Genomic DNA, 12,949 nt, shown 5'->3' with positions numbered 1-12,949 from the left:
CGTTTTGGTTTTGGAGTTTCCCCCCCCCCAGGTAATTGGAGGTTCCTTCGGTTCTGCTGGGGGATTTGTCTTTGGGTGCATCTCCCCTCGGATGCTTCAGTCAGGGTGAAGAAGCTGAGGAGGTGCTGGCAGAGCACACCAGCATGTGCTGTTTCATTACAGAAAGCGAGAAGAAGAGGAGTGGGCTCTTTCTTCTCTCTCTGATCAGTAAATCTCAGCATTTTGCAATAGTTACTGCACATTGGAAATTACAGCCAGACATGGGTGAGTCCTAATTATTCAGATTTTAAATCCTTCACTGGGAAATTCGGAGCTGATTCTTGGTCCCTCTAAGGGCTTTGTCACATTAGAGGGAAGGTTAGCTAAGGCTACGAGGGTATGGCTTAAAATCCACATTCCTGGATGCTCCCCAGACCACAGTGGGGTAGAGGAAAGTTCACAGCCTGCTGTTGTGAGGAAGGAAGGTCAACCTGTGGCTGACCAGTGCACAGCCTGGGAGTGCCCATGAAGCCAGCACCTGACTTCTGCACCATCTGGGCTGAGGGAAGTCTGCCCAGCCCAAACCACGTGGCTCTGTGTGTGAGGGATTTTTTTTTTTTCCTTTTCCTTTAAATCCCATGCTGAAACTTAATTTTTCAATAGAGAGGAAAAGCTGCTGGTGCCAGGGATGTTTGCAGAGTGTATTTTGTCAGTGGAAAGAAGCATTGCACACATGCACGTGGCTGCTCTCCTCATGCTGCTGCCGGTTCTCCTCTCTGAAGTAGATGCAGGTGGTCACCTTGTTCAGCTCAATGAAATCCTCCTCACCACCAGCACAGTTATATAGTTTAAACACCCCTCAATGACATTTCTTCCCCTCTGCTGCTTGTGTATACATGTGTTTTGTTTTATTTTTGGTGAGGTTTTTTTCTTTTGCTGCTCTGTGTTTCAGAGGGCAGTGCCCTTCCCCAGCATCAGCTAACCACAGGAAGGTTTGCTCCCAGAGTGTGGGTCTGTGTTCACTATGGAAGTCTTATCTCTGTTTTTCCTTGGTAATAAGAAGACTGTAATAAAACTGTACCAGGGCAGAAGGCATTACCAAAGTCTGCTAATCAGCCTTTTCACACTGGGATTTTAGTACAATCCAATTCATGAAGCAGGGAGCAAATGCTGTTTCTAGCACAAGACATTTCCTGTACCTCTCAGCATCTGCAGAGTTCATTTGCAGTCAGAACCATCAAGAGAAGCCAATTCCCAAAATATAAGGGTTTGCTAATATACATCCTCTTTGTTACTGACATTGCAAGGGTGCTGTTTTTTCTTTTCCTTGTAAATTTTAAAATATGCCAATAAGCAATGAGCCAGTCATGAAGATTATTATTTTTATATTAAACCTCTGTTTCTTATAAGACATTGCAGTTTTACAGATTCCACCATTTCAACCACCAGAGAAGAATTTATATGTACCTTTCATACTTCAAATATTTGAGGACTCCAGAAAAGCACAAGTAAGAGAAATTATGCTTAATAATTAGGAGCTGTTGTTTTTTTAAACCAATGTGTCCAGTTTTTATTTTATTTTTTTTAACCCAACAGGCAATATATTTGCTGGCATCCCAGAATGCAGTTTTTTGGAATATAAACAGTGGCCTAGATTTACTTTATTATATAAAATCCAAAGCCAGTGGTATTGTAATTCAAAGTAACGGAAATAGTTTTCCATGCATGGAAAAAATGTGAGTGCAGTGGCCTGATCCAACTCCCATTAAACTTCAGTGGGAGCTGGACTGAGCCCAAGATTGGATCAAATGTGTGAGCTATTCACTCCTGGGATACTCTGTTTCTAGCCCAGTAATAAAATTTGCTCTACCTTGGATAGATCAGAAAAAAAAAAACTTTCCTCCCACTACCCTCACCTCATGTTCTTGTCCATCCTTATTGCATCAGTGCTTGAAGGTGTCAGCTCTTTGTGTATGACACCCTCAGGCATTGTTAATGTGTCTAATAGTTCAAAATTACTTCATCTGGCCTTTCTGATAAAGACCACACATTTTAGGGAGTCACCACTCTCCCTGCAGTTTGGCACCACAATTAATTTTGTGGGTGTAAACAACTCTGGGAGTGGAAAAGTTGGCATTGTTAGGGCTGCTATTCATCTGGGTGTCCGTGGATATGTCCTTTTTCCACCTAAAATGTTGTCTGGATGGAAAAAAAGATGTGTTTTGGCCTTTTGTCCTAGCATTCCAGACCTCTGGCAGCCTGCTTGGAGCCAGCAGTTCCTATTGGACTGGGACCATATAGCCATAGGAGAGAAGTGACCATTGGATTTCTTTCCTCCCCTTTTTTTTTTTTTTTTTTTTTTTTTCCACAAGACCCAGGTGTCAGTATTTTAGATTTTCTGCGAATTTTATTTCCAAAAATTTGATCCCACTAAACTCTAGCTTCAAACTTAATTTCAATGGAACTCACACATAAAAGAACCTCCACAGGGTGGTAGTAAGTATAGAATAAGAGCATGGCCAGATTGGCTTGATACAAATCCAAAGGAAGTGAAACAAAGCTGCAGCAGAACTGCTTCATTCCCACAGAAATCAAAAAGTGGTGGATTTTAAGTTGTGACTTGTTCAATGCACAAAGTGATAGAAAGGGGTGTGGAGCTGGGAGCTAAGCTTAATTCTGAGCTCTGCTGATAGTCTGCTTTGTAATTTTCACATAGTTCCTTAATTTAATTCCATTTTAACCTCCAGCCTCCTTCTGTATTAAATAAGGAGCAGGAGACCTCCTTTTTCTGTAAAGATATTAGAGAAATATGGCTGAAAAAAAGGTTTAATTGAAGGCCTAATTAATTGAGTCCTCTGCTCGTTAACTATAGCAGGCAGGCAGCTGTATCCACTTTGTGTGGGGACACTCCATTGGGCACAGAGAGGCTCAGCAGCACCTTGCAGGGTTGGAGGGGTTGATGGGGGGCTCAGCAGGAGCCTTGGAGGGTCTGCAGCACCCAGAGCATTACTCTGGCACAATGCTGGAGGAAGGACTGTGCTACACAAGAGAGGTCAGCTCAGGGCTTGTTTATTTATGGCAATTGAAGATCTTGTAGCTAAAGTAAGGCTTAGGGAGGTCAACCTGGTTTCTGCCTGCTCTAATTCTGTCTGCAGTTTCCTATGGATAAGATTCTCACACAGTACACTGCTATATACTGTGGGCTGCCACATTCCAGCCCTGAAGTCGCTGCACTTCAAGGCTGATAGAAATGGCCACCCTTAAGTCATGTAAAACTAAAACATTTTGGGCTTAAAGGCACTATGCAAATATACTGTTACTGCAAGTCAGTGCACATGGGCTCCTAAATGGAGCAGAACAGGATGCAAATCTGTCATCATTTTCCAGCTGGCAGCTACTGCCTAAGTTATAGTGGGAATGAATGAGGCCTCAGTGTGCTCTGCTGCAAGGTAAGCTAAGCAATAGCTGATCCCAGAACAGAAACCTTCAGTTGATATTAATCATGCTAAAAAGAAGGTGGCAGGGTTGTGAGAAAATTTAAACGAACCTTTTAACAGTGCTAAACTTCAGGCCACTTGAGTAATTTGGAGGCTCCCATTCTTTGTCACCAAAATGTCTGAGCCTGCTCAGTGTAGCAGAGCAGCTGCTGCCTTTTGCAATTCAGGAAACAGCCACGTTGAATCCTGACATGCAGCATTGGTGTAACTTAAACTTTCTATACATACCAAAGTTTGTTCCCTGTGGACCCCAGCAAAGCACAAATGAAGCAGATCTTGTTCTGTCCTATGAAATCAAACATGCAGGAGTCTCTCTCTGCTTGCTTGACCCCATGCAGGGAGAAGCCTAGTAGGTTTAAATTACACTGTGGGAGCAGTTCCTCATCACCTGTGGCTACAGAAATATAGACAGTATTTTCATCTGCTGACACAGCCACAGAACATCCCAAGGAGACCTTGGGAAATACCTTCCAGTGACTACAGGGCATTTCTCAAGTGTCTGTCACAAGGCTTTTCCAGAATCAGGTGCTTATATGGTCATTAACTTTCATTTAGCTTTTGTTCAACTACATTTCAGGTTAAATAGTTTCTAGCAGATACTCTGTGAAGTCAGGTTCACTGAAGGGCAGGCTGTGAAGGGATTGTCATAGGACATAATATCAGATCCCCTTCTTCTCACAGGCAGCCTCTGGCCTTGTCTAATCCCTGGGACACAGAGATGGGTGCATCTCCTTGGTGCAGATGTTTATCCTGGCCATACTCTGACTCCCTGGCACCAACACTCTGGGTGCAGAGGCTTGTGGATGCAGAGACTGTCGAGTGGGTAGCCTGTCCCAGCTCCAGGCTTTGGGACTGGGCCACCTCCTGAGCACACCCGCTCTGAAATCTAAATATAACCAGCTCAAAAATAAGCAAAGGTTAGATTTCTGTGCCCAGCAGAACATCTACCAGAAAAGACAAAAAGAATCATGATCAGCAGTTGTAAATGGCCAAATAACAATAATAAACCCCCCAGTATGATTCAATAATCACAGCACACTCTTGTTCCATCCATCAGGACCTGAAGCTGTTACTAAAATGTCTTGTTTCTTAGCCCTGTTTAAACGACAGTTGAGATCTATTTAATTTTTTTTTGCATTAGAATTCCAAAAGGTATGATAGCATTTCCTTGAAGATACAAAGAGAGAAGGTAGGAGCAAACAGGGTCAGGAGCTCTCCCTGTGAGCAGTAATAAAATGCAGCAGCCATAAAAAGAACTAAATACTAAATACTGCCCTGTGACACTTGGACACCTGCCCTAAGTGTCACAGTTAGCTCTCCATGTTACCCACCCAATGCAAGCTGGCTCTGAAGCCCCTCCAACTTCCAATAATTCCAGTACTTTAAACTTCCCATTTAAAGGCTTGCAGCAGTAACACACATCCTGAAATTAAAAAAAAAATAAAAAAAATAAAAAGGTCCATGCTCTTCCTTACCCTAAGGCAGGTTTTATTCTGAATCATCATCTGTCTTGTGGCTCTTCCCAGAGTGCCATAACCGTGTGTCAGCCCTTCACAAGACTCCCAAAACATTATGTGGGATGGGCAGGATGGGGCATTACCATGCAAGGACAGCACTGCCTTTCAGGGGAAAAAAAATGAAAAGATGTGGGGTAGACCCACATCTGTTGGAGCTAATTGTAACCCAGAATTGTCCACAGCCTCAAGGAACTGCACAAGTACTTGACATCTTGGCCTGAGCAATCACCTAGACCAGTTTTTTAGAGTGGCAGCTCTCTGTAATTCACTGTGAGGATTCTGACCAGTCTCAGTTTCATTTGCCACGGGCAGATTTGTTTTCTCCTGCTTGGGAACAACAGAGTTAACCAGTAATGACCTGCCAACTTCCACAAATCACAGGGCTGTGTATATAGGACAAACACATTCTGGAGGAATTAAGGCAATGAACATTTTATTACTGCTACATTTTCTAGGAAGCTGCAAATGCCCAGGCAGTACATAACTCTGTTTTTGAAAATTTGTTTTGCTGTAATGCAGGGCACAGCTTTGCTTTTTGATTTCTGAGCTCTTGAACCAGAATAAACTACCCAAATTCCTTTTATTTAATATTTATTGAGTCAGTATTCCTATCTCATTTTCCCTCTTAATTGGCTGCATACACGTTAAGTAATGGTGACAGGAAATGACAGATGAAAATGACATGCAGCTTTTACATATATTTTTCGTCAGTGAAGCTCAAAATATTTTTAAATCATTAGCACCATTTTGCAGAAGAAATCCTGAAAGACAGGGGAGGAAATACTTCATCTGACAGGCACGGGGTGGAGCTGGAGCAGCCACTGCAGCTGCTGCTCCCCATGCTGCTGCCCAACGGCTGTCAAAATACATTTTGATGGATGAGAGAAACTAAATACATGTAAGAGTGCAACTGTAATGTTCAGTAACTACTTTGCTCCCTTCACAATAACAAAAACTTTAATGAATGTGTGAGATGGGACATATTTTAAAGGAGAAAATATGGAATCATAGTTTTATAAATATATATTATATGTATATTTTTATAAAATATAGTTTTATAGTTTTAAGGAATGGGAAGGATGCATTTATTGTTTGTGGGTATTAGGGATCAAAACAACTCACATATTAATTTATAGGGATAATTTTGCTTCCATTAACTGTCTCACACTCACTGATATGAGCTAAAATTTCTGGGTGTGGGGAGGAGTGTGCTGATTGGAGCATGGCTCAGCAAAGCATTAAAGTGCATAGAGCCACACAGATTACAGACAGGCTCTCCAAATCATCCAGTTATTCTCCCTGGCAATTGCTAAGGTTGTCCTCTAACAGAGCAGTGTTCCCTTTGTGTTTTGGCTGGTCTCACTGTAAAACACACAGGTGTAGGGTTTCCACCGTTTCCCCCAAGGACACTGTTTTGGGAGGTGAAATTACACGTCACATAGGTTTTCCTGCTGCTCAGCCAACACTTCCCATTCCTTAACAGGGCAAGTTCTTGTTCTCTTTGGTGCTCCCCCTCTGTGCCTCAATACCAGACACGGGCGTTTGGGCTCTGTCACCCGAGCCAGCCTCCCCAGGAGCCTCCTGTGACATCAGGCCAGGGAACACTGTCTGGTTTTCATCATCCTTCTGGTCTTGTACCAGCTGTGGCCTCCCTGCCCAGTGCCATGCCCAGAGCAGGCAGGTCAGCCTGTGCAGTGGGGCCTCTTCACCCTCCTCCAGCTGCCCTGGACACAGGGGATGTGCAACCACAATCACAGAAATCACAGGATCACAGACTGGGTGAGGCTGGAGGGACCACAGTGATCATCTCCTCCCACCTCCCTGCTCCAGCAGGGCCATCCCAGAGCATGTGACACAGGACTGCATTCAGATGGTTCTGGAATATCTCTCTAAAGGGAGATTTCACACCCTCTCTGGATATTGTGTTGTGCATGGTCACTCGCACAGTAAAGAAGTTCTTGCTCATATTCAGGTGGAATTTCCTGTGCATCAGTGTCTGCCTGTTGCCTCTTGTCCTATTGCTTGGCATCACTGAGAAGAGCCTGACTCCATCCTCTTGGAACCCCCATTCAGATCCATTCAGACCCCCATCCAGGTCCCCTCTCAATGTTCTCTTCTAGTGCAAAAAAAAAAAAAAATATAAAAATATAGATCTCTTCTGTCATTTAAACAGCTAAGAAACAAGATATTTTACTAACAGCTTCAGGTCCTGCAGGAGAAGACTGATGGATGGAGGGCATGAGCATAGTATGCTCACTGTATTATAACAGGGGGTTTATTGTTATTTGGGCATTTACAACTGCTGATCATGATTCTTTTTGTCCTTTCTGGTATGTGTTCTGTAGGGAACCTTCCCTGCAGTGCGTTGTCTGTGCCTGGATGGCTCTGGGCTGTTCCACAGGTGGCATCTCTGTCATGAAGTGCTGGGGTTTCCCCTGACACCGATTCTGAGAAAAGATGGTGACACTTTGCTGTCTGCTCAGGGCACAGGAAGCAGTGAAAAGTGAAACCCCCCCTCCAGCTGGGGACTGGAAACTCCATTCTTTGCCAATCCCTTACGTTCTTTGGCCACCACAATCCCATGTAGCAATATAGGCTGGGGACAGAGTGGTTGGAAAGCCAGCTGGAAAAGGACCTGGGAGCTGACCCTGTTGGTCAACAGCAAAAAAGGCCAACAGCATCCTGGGCTGGATCAGGAATGGTGTGGCCACAGGAGCAGGGCAGTGACCGTCCCCCTGTGCTCGGCACTGATGAGGCCACACCTCAAGCCCTGTGTCCAATTCTGGGCCCTTCAGGAAGAACTTTTTGGTGCTAGAGCAAGGTCAGATGAGGGCAATGAAATTGGTGAAGGTGTGGAACACGTTTTACAAGGAGTAGCTGAGGCAGCTGGGGGTGTTTAGCCTGCAGTAAACGAGGCTCAGGGGAGATCTTATGGCTCTTTACAACTACAGGAGGGTGCAGCGACAGGCCGAGAGCACAAAGAGTGCCAGCTGACAGCTTAGGTTGGACATGAGAAAAAACTTCTTTTAAAAAACTGCCCAGGGAGCCGGTGGAGTCACCGAGCCTGGACGTGTTTAGGGACAGATGGACACGGCACTCAGTGCCTTGGATGTTTAAAGACAGATGGACACGGCACTCAGTGCTTTGGGTGTTTAGGGACAGAGTGGACACGGCACTCAGTGCCTTGGATGTTTAAAGACAGATGGACACGGCACTCAGTGCTTTGGGTGTTTAGGGACAGATGGACACGGCACTCAGTGCCTGGTCTGACTAACACGGTGGTGTCTGCCCACATAGACACGCACACATAGGTCGGATCCGGTATCTCGGCCCTGTCTCCCCACGGATCCCACGGAGCCGTTCCCGTGGGGGTGCGGCTGCGGCTGCGCGGCCGGGAGCGCGGGCCGGGGCGGGCCGGGCGCTCCGCGCGTCCTTCCGGCTCCGGGCGCGCAGCCGCGGCCGCGCGTCCCGCATTGGCGGCGGCGGCCTCGTGCGATGGTGACGCCGTAGGGCCGGAGGAGGCGGCGGCCGGGCCGGGCGGGCGGCGGCGGCGGCGGCAGCGGCGGCCGCGGGACGGGGGCGGCGGCAGCACCTCCGCCGGCCGTTGCCAGGTGAGCGAGCGCCGGGGAGCCGCGGCCGCGCTGCGCTCCGCGGGGTGTGCGCGGCCCGGCCGCCGCTCGCTGGGCCGGGGGTGGCCGCCCGGGCTGCGCGGCCGCTGTGCGGGGCGGCGGGAGGAGGGAGGCAGGGAGGGAGCGGCGGCGGGCCCGGCGGGGCGGGCAGCGGGGCCGGGAGGCGCTGCCGGGCCGGGCCGGGCCGGGTTGGGCCCTGCGAGCGGGGCCCGCGGCCGGCGGGTTCCCTCCGGGGCACGGCAGAGCTCGGGGCCATCGCCGAATGCCGCAGGAGGCTTTAGGCCGGCGGGGCGCTCTAAGTGGGTCAAGAGCACCGTAAGTGGGTCTTGTTTATAGCCTTCCGTGCACTTGTTGCTTGTCAGGGCAGGCAAAGCTGCTGCTGCGCCTGAAATCTTCTTACGGAGGCAGTAGAAATAATAATTCCTCCGCTTGCACAGTATGGGAACTTTTTTTTTTTTTTTTTTTTTTGGCCAGCGGTGTGTTTTTAAGTGCATATATCTATAAGCACTGCAGTTACCAACAGTCGATAACGTAATATAAATATTTGATGTTAGGGTAACCACAGTTTGGATATTCTCAAGTGGCTTCAGAAGAAACTTTTAAACAAGTTTTGTTGTTGTTTTGTTTCTTTGTTTGTTTTTTTTTTTTTTTCCTGAGAAAGTCAGGTATTCATCTCTTGTTTGCTTGAGATGAACAACAAAGACCTTGAAACATATGGTAATCGCCTGGAAGACAAAGAAGAGATGACAGCTGCTGTTCTTTGCTGGGGTTTTCAAGCAGTGTCAGTTTCTTTTTGTGTTTTTGTCTTAGCCTTACAATTCAGTTGATTTTGCAGCTTCAGTAGATGTGTGGGCATTTGTTTTGAACAAACCATTAATATTAAATGGTAACTTTTTTTTTTTTTTGCCTAAGGACTTTGTGTATATAAACTATGATGCAAGTGTCACACAGCAGAAAAGCTTTTAAATGTTACCCCTCGTTCAAAGAAACTTTGTGTTCTTCCTGCGGCATTGAAGTTTTTTGGGCAGCTGAATTGTCTAGTGTGTTGCAACCATGTTGTGTATCTTTAAAAATGGATCGAATTTTATGAAACTGGCTAGGCCCTCTGGGCAAACCCTTCTTGGCATAATCTGGTTTCAAGGGTTGATGTCTTAGAGTGTAATTTAAACTCTTGTTTTCACTCCCTTGCTGTAGTCAGTGTCAGGGAGTATTGAATTTCTGGCTCTGGTCTTCACAGTCTGTTCTGGAAGTCAGTGAAGAGCTGTGTGCTGCACAGCACTCTCAGAATTGTAAAAATCCTCAGATTTCAGAGGCCTTTTTCTAGTATTTCAGTGTGGAAGTGCTTGTTTGCTGCAGAACCTTATTGAGACTTCTTCAGGTTTGTGGTAGCTGCTGTAGCAGAGGAAAATATGTCTGTAATCAATAGAAGGAGGTGTTGTGTCATGGAATTATGGGTGCAGCACAATCATGAAACATGGCCAGTTTTCCTTGTTATCTTTGGCTGTGACCAACCTTGTTTATGGGAGAAAGGAAGTTTGTGTCTTGAGTTTGTTTTATTTTCTTTTCTTGTAGGGTTGCCAGCTAGTTGCAGTTAAGAAGATTTCCCGCTGTGGTTCTTGCATTATAGGAATAATTTATTAATAATGTGTGAACTTCATGTGTTTTGTGACACTTCAACCTATATGAAGGCTATTAGTGTGTGTTAGTAGGTAACTTAAAAGAAGGTCGTTGTTGTGTTGGAAGTGTAAGATTAGTTGATAAAGTACAGAAATTATTGCCTTGTCTGAGCTGACAGTTAAATATGATTGCAAATATGGCTGTTGGCAGCTTTGCTGTGAAAGCCATAGAGGATAGTTGCTAATGTGGAAACTGAATCAGAATAAGTGATGGAGCAGCTAAAAGCTGTGTCCCAACCCAGCCCAGGTTTCCAAAATGATGCTTTCTGAGTGTAAATCAGATCTGAGAACATAATGTGGTGTGAAGGACAAGAGTGTATTTTTGGTGTACTTCTTCAAGCAAACTTTTCACAGTGAAAATTTCTCCATATATATGTATTGTATATATTGTATGTATATTCTCAAATATAGATTTAAAATGCCATGGGTATAGGAGCTTAAATTGTCTTAGAGACAAGAGAGCCAGACCCATGAGGTTTTCCTTCACCCCCTTACTCCAGTCTGTGCCCTGATGGAGTTGGATCAGTGCTGTTGAGCTGGTGACATTGCTACGAGTTTGGCAGGTGGCTAGTGACCAGTGGTTTTGGCAATGTGGGTGAGGTTCAGACTGGGAACCTGACTCCTGGATGCAGGATTAGAAGGCTGGGCTTTGGAAAGCTTGTTCTTGCTCTAGGCAAAGGTTTCTGTAGATCTGTGATGAAGGAAAATTAATGGGAATTGGCGGGGCATGTAATGCCAGTGATTTTAATGCTTGGATCTCTGCTGTTATCTCATATCTTCAGTTGCATGTTCAAGGAGCTGTGTAAAGCATTCATGTATGAAAGAGACTCGATATTAGGCAGTAAAAATTTTGGAAGTTTTACAGGTTTTGGATTGTATAACCATATTGTCCAAGACACTGTGCAAAGCAACAAGCCTTGCTTTTGTTAGTGGACATGCTATTTGTGCATGAGGAAAATCTTGATAAAGAAATTTCAGGAGGTTGTTGGATTATTATGCCATCAGCAATTCAAATCCTTGAATAGAAGTAGTTCTGAAATGGAAATAGCCGCTTTGAGTATTTATGATTTGAAAGTGTCTGTCTGAGTCATTCAGTGAATTTTCTGACAGACGGCATTGGTAGATTTGAAAAGACGTTGCACAAGATAATGTTGGTGATTATGAAAAAGTATTTGGGACAGTGTTTAAGGGGAGGGCTATTACTTTAAACTATTGTATTCTGATAGAGTTTGTTTTAACTGCCTTGTCTTTTTACAAGATGTATTTCAGCTGGTTGTGCTTAACGTGGTGACTGCTTCTGCTTTTTAAAGTAGGAGCTTGTCTGTCAAGAGAAGTGTAACACAGAAACTGGTTTTCAAAATTCAAGAATATGGAAACAAATAAGATGCTAGTTCTGATTCTTGAAGAAACTGATTTCTGAAAACATTTTAAACTTTATTTATTTGAATATGTTCCTACTACTGGAACATTTGACTTTTGAAGTAGGATGCTGGGGGTCAGTGTGTAAGCTAATAAGAAGCAGGAGGTGAGTTGTTTTCACATAGTTCCTGTTACAGAGCTTTGATGAGAACAGCCTCCTGCCTTCTGTGTTGTGTAGTGAGAGATGCAGAATTTTACCATCATGTAAAAACTGTAGAACTGAATTTAGCCAGTGATTACATATATTTTCTAGAAAGTTTATCCCAATAGTTTGACATAAAAATATAGTCTTAGTCCAGTTTGATGATGAACCTCAAGGTTCCCTTTCAGGACAAGGTGACAGACTTTGTTTCCAGAGGGCTGCTCACAACATGGGGATGTTCCAGCTGGTGTGGTGATGAGCAGGCAGCCTCTCCCAGGAGAGCAGGTGCCACACAGCTAATGCTGTTGCTACTTTATTTGAGAAATAGCAAAGAACTTTTAGGTGAGTTGGCAAAATTAAGGTGCTTAGAAATATGAAAAGCAAATATTGCGAGTCTAAATGGAATTTTGCTTTTGATTTAACATGTATTCTGGAGTTGCAGGTTCTCTGCTGCTCTTTGGTGGAGGAGAGGGTCTCTTTCTGACCAAGCAGGATTCTTTAGGTTTCTGTGAACTGAATGTGTGTTGGTGATTTTGGGACATCTCAGGGCTGTCCTGTGGTTAAATGTACTGCAGAAAGGGTTCTTCAAGCATATCTATGGGTGTAAATTTCACAGGACACGTAATTGTCAGTGTAGAAAAATTTGCTGCATGGTTCAGATGGATTTCAATAGCTGTGAAAATGCAATGGAGTTTGCTGGGATGTGCCAGCTGCTGTAGCACTCTGTGAACAGGACTAATTAAGCCCTTGTGAGAACAGAAAATAGTCAGGCACTATTTACAGGAGGAAAGTGTTGGAACAGGCAGAGCTGTAATCATTGGCTCTGAGGTACCTTTAGATAGCAGTAGGCAAGAGAAGAGACAAATTACCAGCAGAATGGGCTGAAAGTCACATCTGAATACTCAGAGTGGGTATTTCAGTGTTCTGCCAGCACATCTAAGTGCATTGCAAAGCTGCTACAGGAGAGGCTTTCTTTTTTTTTGCCCTGTTTTATTCTCTTCTTTCTGCTGGTATTTTATCTCAAAATACTAAATGTTCATGTTTCTCACCTAATGGTGAAAAGTGAAGGTACAGCAGATCTAGATGTCAT

The 12,949-nt window shown here is 44.7% G+C and overlaps 1 protein-coding gene across 2 annotated transcripts in view; it reads left to right on the top strand.

The window, feature by feature from the left end:
* The first annotated feature begins 8,476 nt into the window (after positions 1-8,476).
* ADIPOR2 (adiponectin receptor 2) overlaps positions 8,477-12,949 on the top strand; it is a 43,956-nt gene continuing 39,483 nt past the window's right edge. Inside the window, exon 1 of one of the 2 annotated variants that reach the window (XM_056506975.1) lies at positions 8,477-8,604. The gene's annotated coding sequence lies outside the window, so the exon portion shown is untranslated. Of the gene's footprint in view, positions 8,605-8,793; positions 8,938-12,949 lie in introns of those variants that run through there. The other variant, XM_056507032.1, reaches the window with a different exon arrangement.

This window comes from Oenanthe melanoleuca, chromosome 1A, assembly GCF_029582105.1.
Source record: "Oenanthe melanoleuca isolate GR-GAL-2019-014 chromosome 1A, OMel1.0, whole genome shotgun sequence".
NCBI lineage: Eukaryota > Metazoa > Chordata > Aves > Passeriformes > Muscicapidae > Oenanthe > Oenanthe melanoleuca.
Note: the sequence above shows the minus strand (reverse complement) of the source record. Positions and strands in the feature narration are given on the sequence as shown.